The following is an 11530-nucleotide window of genomic DNA, read 5'->3' on the forward strand; positions in this document are numbered from 1 at the left end:
AGAAATCTATCTCCCTTCTCTTTCTCCTGATTGGTACAATAACGTTTGCCTGTGTGTTCCCCCAACCATATTTCCCAACTTAATGACCTGATATTGCAATCGACACTCTTCCACTAAATATATTTTTTAAAAATTACTACCATCTATTGGCCATTGGCTTAAAGTAAAAGGCAAATTTACATAGAAGTGACAGTTGGTGATGGTTGGCTCTAAGGGGGAACTGACATTGGGGTCTCATATTGCTGAATAGAATAGAATGAATAATATTGAATTCAGTTGAATTTAGGCAAAAGTACAGGTTGGGACAAGAGCTCTCTCTCTGGGCACTAGCCCTATCTTCATCTGGACTCTTGGTGACTCCTTAGGAAGTTGTAGCATTGTCGTCTTTTATTAGGGAAGTTATTAAGAGTCATAGTGATATCTGATTGGATACTGCTTCACGTCTGCTGTGCATTCAGTATAAACTGGCTTCTCTTATTGTCAATAGCTGAGCTCTCCCTTTGCAATGATGTATAATCTCCTTGAAGACAGTGACTTTTATTTTCATCTTTATATTTCTTGTAATTGGCATATAATAAACACTTAAGTTTTGAAAGGAGATGAGTTGACCAGATCATTTCAATAGATTTTCATCGTCAGTTACTTTTATTGGTATTCTTGCCTAGTTTTTTTCTCTTTTAAGTTTGTTTTGATTATTAAAAAAAATCAAGCTCTAGATCTCTTTGCCAGCTCCTTTAGTTTGTCCCTGTTATACGCTCTCTTCATCTCTACTTTTAATTTAACGTGTTCATTGTTCCATTCTCATATCCTTCTCCTCAATCTCAGATGGCCAACTAAACACTTGCTGAATTTGTCTGGTGAATACCACAACCATGTCAGCTTGGTTTTCCCTGACCCGGTAGGTGCCTTGCATAGAGCTACATTGTTTAAGCCCAAATAGGAATATGTACTAGAAAACCTCTTTGTCAGGATGCTAATGTGCCAATCACACTGATGCTGTTTAGCTATTAGTCTGAAAACTTAATCATATACTATAAGAAGAGGTTTTGATAAAGAATTTTACTTCTGTGTGCTCATTTAAGATTTAGCCTGAAGTATTAACGCAAAATTTAAAATTGTGTCCTCTTCATTGCAATCCTGTGTGGTTACAAGGTTCTAATAAATATTATGTCCTCCCATCATGCAATTAAAATTTTCCACCTCATTTCACAATGCAAAACATTCGCATGTTGTCAATCATTTTGAAACATGATTTTTTGACATCATATAATTTCACTTCATTTTTTAAGACAGACATCACACCAGGAAATTATATAAGAAAGAATCCTATTATATCTTTATTTTTCCACCAAATTTCACCTTCAAATGTAGTCATTTGTGTACATTTCAGTAATTTCAACAATAAACTTTCAAGGAGAAGCAAATGGCTGTTCTGTAGACAGAGATTAGCATATGGAGTTGGCTGCTCTTGAGAGACCGCCGCTCAGTTGCGGGCACCTGGTTAGAAAACACGGTTTTAGCCACGGGAAGTTTACAAGTCTCATCGTACAAAGTGAAAAGGTTGCTGCTTGAAACAGCTACCACCTGGGAAGCTAGGAGAAAAACATACGTGTGCTTTTGAACTTTCCTCTGTTTAATAGCTAGCAGACACTAATGATTTGCCAAACATCCTGATTTAGAATGGTGATAGTCAAAAGCAAGACTACCTGCTGACTGTCAGGTAGCCCACCTGTTCTCCACACCAAAGTTCTCCTGACCTGTGCCCAATGCAAAGCTGTCGTGCCTGAAACCCCTGCTAGACTCGAGTATGCATCTCATTGGGTTGCTCCCAGTCTGGTGATGTGCAATCAAATCCTTGACTGTGGAAAGGAAGCTTCCTCTGTGAAGCCTAAAGACCAGGGTTGCCTTTCCTGATGTAGGAAGGGATGCCTGGGGAAAAAAAATCCAAAGGACCGGCAAGCTGTTGGGAGGGGGGGGATGGGGGGAAGGGGCTAGGATGGGGTGGGGAGGGCATCCTGTTTTGAGTAATAAGGGAGAGTTAATAGGAACATGATGTCAGGGGCACTGTTTGCCCCTTATTTATAGGAGGGTTTTCTCTCCCTCGTTATTTATATAGTGTGAAGAGTTTGCAGGCAGGGACAATCCAATTATTTGTGTTTGGGAGGGGGCTCGGGGGGCTAAGAGGAAACAGAAAGGTCTAGTGGTGTTGGTTGGCTGGCTTACAGAAAATTGGAGGTGAAGAAGAAGCAAGGAGGGAGAAAAATGTTGGAGTGGTATCCTTCCTGTGTCTGGTTATATGAAAGAAATCTGGTCAGCTGAATTATGGTAGGTGGAGAGTTTGGGCACAAAAGAATATAATCTAATTTGACAAGCATTTATTATGTTTTTACCACATTCAAGTCATCTTGTAGAGTGCTGACCTTGACATGATTTAAGTAAAGGGTTTAGATGGAATGTTTAGTGAGTAAATCTGATCATCTCACATTAACTTAAGAAGGATGATCTGACTAGTATTTGAGTTCACAGACACATGGCCACTGTCTTATATCCAACTTTGGACCCATTACTTATTATAAGGTCATATATACCTCCTTTCCTGTCTGAAGAGCTGGAAGTAGCCATTGAAGCCATGGAGTCCAACCTCTTCTTTTTTACACTGAGCAATGAAAACAGAGCAAGATAAAATGATGCCTAGGGCAAGGCGGTTGGTAAAATATTTGAAGCTAGATTTGAACCCGGCTCTTCCTGACTCCAAGTCCAGCTCTCTATTGTGCTCTTTAGTTACTTCATGCACTTCTTTTTTTTTTTTAACCCTTACCTTCTGTCTTGGAGTCAATACTGTGTATTGGCTCCAAGGCAGAAGAGTGGTAAGGGCTAGGCAATGGGGGTCAAGTGACTTGCCCAGGGTCACCCAGCTGGGAAGTGTCTGAGGCCAGATATGAACCTAGGACCTCCCGTCTCTAGGGCTGGTTCTCAATCCACTGAGCTACCCAGCTGCCCCCACTTCATGCACTTCTAAGGTGTTTTGCTTCAATATTTGTATCCCCAGTGTCTGGTAAATGGTAGATACTTTGATTGATTAAGGCTTTAAAAAAAGAATGAAAATATCTTCTTGTTTGATTTCTGATCTGCAGTATCTCATCTTTGGTTTGAAAGTAAAATTTGCACAGTGTCCATGCACATTTTTATGCATACTTATTCAATAACTTTGCATATGTCTGGTTACATGTATGATTTGCTGTGAAGCAAGCAAGAGAAATCAAAAAGAGGGTCTGGAAGCTTGGCTAGAGGATGCAAGCTAGGAAGGAGGTGGAGTCTACAAAGCACTCCCAGAATTTTTTACCCCCGGCTTCCTCCTGAGTAAAGGCCTTCATAATGTTCCCTAAACCCCAATCTAGAGTGTTGTCTCAGGGGACCCCAGGATGCTTGACTTTGCTTTCCATGCCAATTGCACTGCAAATGAAGATAGCAATTAGCATTCATCATTGTAGTGATTTTGATCTCTCTCTGTGTTTATATAGTGCTTATCACTGTAGTACCTAGATGCCTTGACAAGCTTGCTAATTTAGCATGAAACAATACTGGTAGGAGGAAGGCATCCCTTCCCTCGAGCTGCTCTGGACACAGGGCAGGAGGTATCGATTCCATCTTCCCGATAGGAAGAGATCTTTTCGGTGCTTACAGGTTGGGCTCGCATCTTTTTCTGAACTCGCAATGGCATGTCAAAAGTTACCCATCAATCGAATACATTTAATAAGCACCCTCTGATTATCGGTCACTCAAAGACAAGAACAGAAACAGTTCCTGTCCTCAAAGAACTTACGATCTAGCCAGGGAGAGGCAACACACCAATGTATGGGATTATTTAAAATTGATTTAAAGGGATTTTTAGGGAAAGACATTGGCAGTGTAGAGGCTTCATAGAGAAAGATAGTTCTTGAACTGAGCTCTGAAGGAAGCTAATGAGTAGATGAGAAGAAAGGACATTCTAGTCACGGAGGATGAAATGTGATGGAGTGTCCATGCTGGGGGATAGCTATATTTACCATGCCCACTCTGAGCCGCCTTGTAAAATGGTGATAATGATATTTGCTTCCTCATAAGGTTGCTGGGAAGAAAGTGTTCCATAAAACTTAAAGAATCAAAGAGAAGGTGGTGTCTTTGTTTGTTGTTATGGACAAATTACACCAAGCATTTGGATAAAAAGGGAACTATTCAGTTGATTATTTGAAGGTTTCCAAATATCTTATCGTGGGTAAAAATAGCCAATATCCCCCAAATCCTAGGATAGATTTTTTTGACTTGAAAGGAATTGTTAACTTCTGTTCTCATTAGAAAAAGTTTCAAGTGGACTTTTTTCTATGTCTGCTACTTACTTACTGCTTGTATGGATTCAACCTTTTTGGGCCTCAGTTTTCTCACCTATAAAGTGGGGTTAGAGAGTTTCCAGATCTAATCTTCGACCTTCTGGGGTGAGTAGGAAACTCACTCTTTTTTCCTCTTGAGCTCCTTTGACTCCAGAGTCAGCAAATATTTATTAAGCAAACTACTATGTGCAAAGTACTCACTAGGTGAGATAAAAAAATTTAAATTAGACATTGTCCCAGTCCTCATGAAATAAATGAATGAATTTCAAAAAGTACACATTTATCAAATGCTTACTGTTTACCAGATGCTGTACTAAATACTGAGAATATCAAAACAAAATAAAAATAAAACAAAAACAAAACCCTGGTCCCTACTCTCCTAGATCTTTAATTCTAATAGGGCAAGATAATACATTCTAATAATTCTATTACATTTTAATGGGGAAGAGAACAGAGGGAAAGGTGGCCAGGGAGGGTTATTAATTAAGTTAATTGAGTAACCTGGGAAGGTGAACACATTGATAAGGTAATTGATTGACTTGTCTTTTCCAGAAATGTTAGTGTTGATTTGATTACTGTTCCTAAAACGAGAGTAAGAAAAATGAAAGGAGGTCCAGGAAAGAGGGAAAAGAAATGTATATACTCATCTAGAAGTAGCATGAAGATGGCCAAGGAACAGAACAATGTGGTAGGTTGTTCTACTCTATCCTAACCAATTAGAAGCTAAAAGTCCAGAAGAAGATTATATAGACATAGGCGTAATGAAATGGTGTGATTATTATTAAATATCTTTGAAACATGCAAAACAAATTGTTGCATAAAACCAAAGTGGGAAAGATGGCCACCAACTAGTTGGGAACAAAGGAGGCATCAGGGAAGATTCTGGGATGGAGGTAATGTTTGATAGAGCTGGAAAGGTATGGTTGTATCTGATCCTACAGAGAACTGAATTCCATGCAAAGGAGTTTGTATTTTACTTGGGAGATGATGGTGAGCCACTTAAGATTTCGGAACAGAGGAGAAATATGACTGTATCTAAATAATCTAAATAAATTAAGTTGGAAGGTAGATTGCATTTAGAAACACGTGATAGGAGACTACTGCAGTATTTGAGACAGTAATGAGAGTCTGTATTGGGGCAGGGATAATAATAAAGACCAAAGGATGACTGTAAAAGATATCATAGAAGATGTTTCTGTTGGGCTTTCTTGATCAAGTTCACTTATAATTTTTAACTTGTCTCTGAGTCTCTTCCCTAGTGTTGCCTTGTAGAAGTTCAATATCTCAAGAGAGAAAATTGTTCTCTAATAGGTTGAAACTGCTAGATTCTTTTTCTTTATAAAGTGGTAATGCTATAACCATTTCAGGACAACTGGTATAGCCTATTATGTAAGAAATCAAAGCAGTTTTCTAATGACCTATTGGCATTGTTTTCTTAAAAACATTTTTTTTTAATGCCTTTAGCAAGACCAACAGACCATTGGTTCTAAGTGTCTAGCTGAGCATTTTATGACGAATTGGCTATTTTCCAAAGGTGCTTCAACTGATATATGGGACATGTATGCTTCAAAAGAAGATTGAGGTATTGTTTTTTGGCTTTAGTAAATGGGAGTGGCTTCAATGTAAGAAAACTATTATCTTTTTCCATCTTCAGAAAATTGTTTAAGTGAATTCAATTTCCTTCCTATTCTGAGTTCCTTGAACTCTCTATGGGACAAATCCTTTGGGAAATCGCTGGGGATCCATATTTTATGCATAAATATTGATTCATGCCACTAGGAAAAGCCATAAAATGTTGTGAGCCCATGTTTGTAAACAGACAACAGACAGAACAATTCCACTAATGATATTTACTGGGTCTCAGTCTCATGGCTGGTGAAGACTATTGTGTAGGTGACCAAGACTGACAGTCATGCCACTTTTAAAGAGCCTGTTGCACTTACACTATGAGTTGGATCTAATAAACATTTTAATTGTTGTTTTAGTAGAGAGAGAACAAAATTTGAAGTAGTAAGACTCGGATGTAATTCCTGATTGCCACTTAATGTCTAGATGATAATGGACAAAATCAAATAACCTCTGTGGTCTCAGTTTCCTAAATGTTAAGCAAGTTGGCTAAATTCCTTTATATGTCTAAAGTTATGATTCAATGATAAAATTGTGTTCTGTTTAGGTGGAGGGAGGAATACTGCCCCTTCTTCCAAAAGGTTCATCCTTTTAATAATGTCTATGTCTCCCTAGCTTAGCCATCATCTCTAATTTCCATCATGCTAACTTAGTATTGGCCATAGTCCCTAACTTTGATTATATTCTTTGGTTCTTCCACCTTAATTCTAATTATATTCCCCTTTCCCCCCAGCTATCAACCTCCCTTTTGGATTTTAGAAGGTGAGGAAAGAAGAGAAAAAGAGAGAAAAACAGAAGATAGACTTTGGTATCCTGGGTCCAAGATGTTGCTTCTGTCTTCTGTTGAGCTGAATCAACTAGAAATCACCATATATTTCAGGGAGATTTTAATATTGTAGCCACAGCAGGGAAGGACCACATCTCAATGCAGAATCAGGGAAATTAGAAGACGCCTTCAGAGGTTATTAAGTCCACATTCCTTCATCTGAGCATGACCATAATTGATTTAACCATCACAAATAAAAATTTCTCCTGTTTAAAAAGCAAAAACCCCCCCCAAAACTAAAAACTTAATAGAAAAGAATATTCCAAAGCTTTTCTATTTACCTACTCTTTAGAACAACCAGAAAATTTCCACACTCTATCCATACTTTTGAAATATTGGTTACATTTTCTCATTAAAAACTACTCTAGGTATTTACAAAGAGGACACCAACCCACAATGGGAGATTGGTGAATATTTTAGCTTGAAAGAAAAGACATTTTCTGATCTGATTTTTTTTAGTGCACTGGCCATCCAATGCCTATAACACAGTATATATGTGCATATACATATCTATTCAAATACAACATGAATATATTTTGCCTAATCCATACAGAGCTTCATCAATATTTCTTCTTTATTCTCTTTTATGCCAGCTGCTTTCTTTATGCATTTCCATTTGCCACATTTTTCAGAGTGATTGGATTAGGTTGCATACACTTCCCCTGAAATATTAAGTGTATGCAATTCCCATCCACACGCATTGGGCCTGTGGTTATGATCTATCATTTCAAAAATCCACATGCTAAAAAAGACCTGAGCAGGCCTTGAATAGTATGAGGTATTAGGTCCAAAGAACCCCCTGTCATTCATCTTGTCACTAATGTGGAGACTAACAAGACCCAAGAGTTTCTGTCTCATTGGCAGATCCTTTGTTGTCTGAAAACCATTGAAACACACACACACACACACACACACACACACACACACACACAATCCAAGGGAATTAATTCATTTCATAAAGACTAGATAGCAGTTGAGACAGGTAGAAGAAGGTATGTACCAAGGATCTCATTTCTAATCTCTTTTTAGTGTATATAATTTTAGTGGAAGTTGGTTAGCTGTATGTCACACTGTGCCATTTAGGAAAACTAGAAATATATGGAGATTCAAGTATGCTCTCACTATTAGGTGTCCACATCTACAAATTTTGTTTCATGGGTTGCCAACTTTTTAAGGTGGTCTCATTCTTGATTTTTCCATTTCAATATTTTTTTTTCTTTTCCCTTCAATATATTATAAGATTAAAGTTAGGGCAGCTAGATGGCTTGGTGAAATGAGAACCAGGCCTAGGGATAGGAGATCCTATGTTCAAATGTGACCTCAGGCACTTCCTAGCTGTGTGACCCATGGCAAATAACTTAACCAGTATTACTTCGCCATTATTACTCTTCTGTCTTGGACCCAATACACAGAATTGATTCTAAGATGGAAGACAAGATTAAAAAAAAATTAAAGTATTTTTCTCCAGTGGCTTGTAGAAATCAGTCTCATTGTTTTATAGTCATACCACACATATTTACTCCATTCTAATTTCATGATCTCTGATTCTTTCTCAGGGTCCTGAGACCCTCTTTGTTTTGTTTGCATTCATGAATTTACTTCTGGTCGTATCAGTACTTTTTGCTTCCAGGGTACAACTAATGCCCATTTACCCCTGCTATTGCCCCCTCATCTTTTCAGTCTCAGACCTAACCCATTGCTGACCCCAAGCAAATCCTCTTTGCTTTTGTCTTAAGAGGTTTGATTAACTGTATTTCTATAACAACCAAGATGATGATCGTCTTACACCCTTCGGTTGTTTGTTTGTGTAGTTTTTAAGGTCAGTGGAGTAAAGGGACATCATTCAAATGTTTGAATGAATCAACTGGTCAATTCACTTGAAATGGTTAGCTATTTAGATTTGTGTAGATAGGGCCTCATGCGCTCTGCAGCTTGGCACTGGTTCTTACCATTTACCTACACAGTACCCAAACATCTAGATGAAAAATGAATATTTCCAACAATCATGCTGGTTGTCTGGAACCACCAGACTGGAAGCACCAAACGTGGTTATTTGAGACAATATCCACATACCCAGGGGAGTAACATCACATAGACCACATATTTAGATGATTTGCTAAATTTTCCATTTTTCTGTGGATGCTTTGGCACTGCGTAGACCCAGCTCACAGTGTGCTTCTAGGAGTAGAAAGCATGATAATTTTGAATCCTCTCTATTGATTGTAACCCAAAGTTTCATTTGTTCACTGGTTTAGAATTATAGTAGAAATTCTAATGAAGGTTGGACCTGATTATAGAGAGAATGGTAATAAGGCTTGTGTGTATATATAAAAAGCTACCACCCTCTGATTGTCAAAGTTTACTTCTTTCTTTTCAGATTCTTCTTTGTATTGTTTTACAATCTAGGTATATCTGTTTAACATGAAATGCAGAAAATGACAGGGCTCAGACAGCTACTGCATCCAGTGACAAAGATTACTGTCATCCTGGCTCATCAGTTAATTCATCATTGGCAATGGTCCATTCCATTTCCTGGTAGCCTAGCAACAACCAATGGTGAGGAGCGTTTTTTGCCATGTGACAATGGTATGTGGTACTTTCCAGAATGCTTTTACATAAAAATAGGATGATAATTTATAAATTTACATTTTTATTTTAATAAATGGGAATATTTGGTTGTAGGGGTTGACATTCAAAAGAGAGACAATTTTATTTTGCAAACCCATGCCTTTAAAGTGCTGGACTAGTGAGTTGCTAACAGGAATGGAGCTATCAATTTCATACATAACCAGGGTTTAAAGTTGAGTCTGGGAATGCCTTACCTTACCTTAGCTTAGGTTATTTTTTTATCCACAGATTTTCAGCATGAAAATAGTATGCTTAAATATAGGACAAGGCTATGCATATATTTATATGTGCATATATTAAAGATAGGTAGATAAATAAATAGATGCCATGGACTTTTGAACCTGAACCTTGACTCTTAATTTTAATTATCAATGAAAATTTCTAAAAAGCAAAAGTAACCCATGACATGAGCATCAGCGATTATATTTCCCATCTTTTAAAATAAACACACACACACACATATATACATATATATGTATTTGTGTGTATGTATATATCTTCCAGATTTCTCAAAATCCTCCCAACTCTATTGATGATTCATGATGCAGCAACTCGTTTGAAAATCTGCCCATTTATTTTCAGTGATTGAATTTCCTGATTGTTACTGTGTATAAATGTGCTAGCTACTTTTAAAGCCATCTCCTGTTAAAGAATTGATAGGAAATTCTATTTAAATGTCATAGTGCTTTTTCTCTTGTTATGACAGTGTTATCAGGTAAATAGTTTTATTTTAGCACTACAGTTAAGAAAATCTATAATCACCCCTTCATAAATCTTTTTTTCAAAAAATTTCTATATTTAGCCCCATCTGCAGAGGCAGGAGTTGAAAATAGGCTACTACCTAAGACATGAATTCCGTTAAATATTAAAGAGATCTCATCAATGATTTTATTAGTCTCTGAGCTCGGTAAAGGCCTCACTGACATCTAAAGCCTAATGATTTTTTTTATATATTTAAAGCCTTGCACTGCACCTTTAAATATTGAACAATATTGAAAAATATTGAAGCACTTCTTTGTATATTAGCTTTAGGCAGAACTGTTGTATGATTTCCACTCCTTTCATGACATTGTAATGATGTTACCACATACAACTTTATCTTGCATGAAAAGGTGAAGTCATGAGTGATTTCTCCAATTTAAAAGCACTCAACCCTCACAGTGCTAGAAATGAATATTTTGCATATATTCATGCAACAATGATTCAATTTAAGATTTCTATTTTCAAACATTGCTTGAAACCTTCACTATGTTAGTAGTAAAATTGCCAAAATGTGTAATAAGATTTATTATAGATGAGTAGCATTTTATTTAGTATTTCATGTTAACACGCTTTTAGGGTTACCTGGTTTAGCAGGAGAATTCATCTTTCTTTTCTAATCAGAGATAACATTTTATTGTATTTTTTAACATACTCTTTCCGTGCAAATATATATTGCTGTATGAACTGAATTTTCTCCTGCTGGCGATGCAAACCCAAACATTTCTCATGTTGAAGTGTGGTGTACCCTAACACAAAGCTCCTCTGATTAAAAAAAAGGGGGCTCCCATTTCTCCCTGGAAACCCTTGCCTCTTCTTTTTCAGGTACAAATAGTCTTGGTTTTTGTACTTCTGCACAGACTGAGGATTTTGCTGCAGCCTATCCCAAACAGAAAGGGGATGGGGATGGGGGAAGGAATCTGTGTGACTCCGCTTATGCCATGTAGAAGTCTAACACTTAAAAAAAAAAAGCATGAAAATAGATAACTAGAGAATAAGTTGTCCTGAAGCCATATTGGGGGGTCTACTAAAGGCACCAAAGGCTAGTAGGCTGGAAGGTTCTCGCGTGAAAGAAGTGCATTTCTGAAACATAGTTCTTTCTCAAGGAGGACTGTGTGGAGGTCCCATCCATGAATATGAGGTATATGAATGTGGCTGCCTGTAGGTATATTTATAACACTTATATTGAGTGTGGAACCATTTCATAAATATAACGGTGATGCTTGCAGAGGACATGCTATGTAAAAACACAAAGTTATTCATTCTCTTTGGACATTATGCATCTTTCTGTTCGTATGTCTTCTCCCCGTTCCAGCCATGGGCT

General features: G+C 37.4%; 1 long non-coding RNA gene across 1 annotated transcript; it reads left to right on the forward strand.

The window, feature by feature from the left end:
* The first annotated feature begins 2240 nt into the window (after positions 1 to 2240).
* Positions 2241 to 7043, forward strand: LOC107650673 (uncharacterized). Its single transcript, XR_001626417.2, has 3 exons — positions 2241 to 2325; positions 4920 to 5055; positions 6727 to 7043. It is a non-coding gene; the product is annotated as an uncharacterized LOC107650673 (long non-coding RNA).
* Positions 7044 to 11530: the final 4487 nt, after the last annotated feature.

The sequence above is a fragment of the Monodelphis domestica genome, chromosome 1 (genome assembly GCF_027887165.1).
Source record: "Monodelphis domestica isolate mMonDom1 chromosome 1, mMonDom1.pri, whole genome shotgun sequence".
NCBI classification, from domain to species: Eukaryota; Metazoa; Chordata; class Mammalia; order Didelphimorphia; family Didelphidae; genus Monodelphis; species Monodelphis domestica.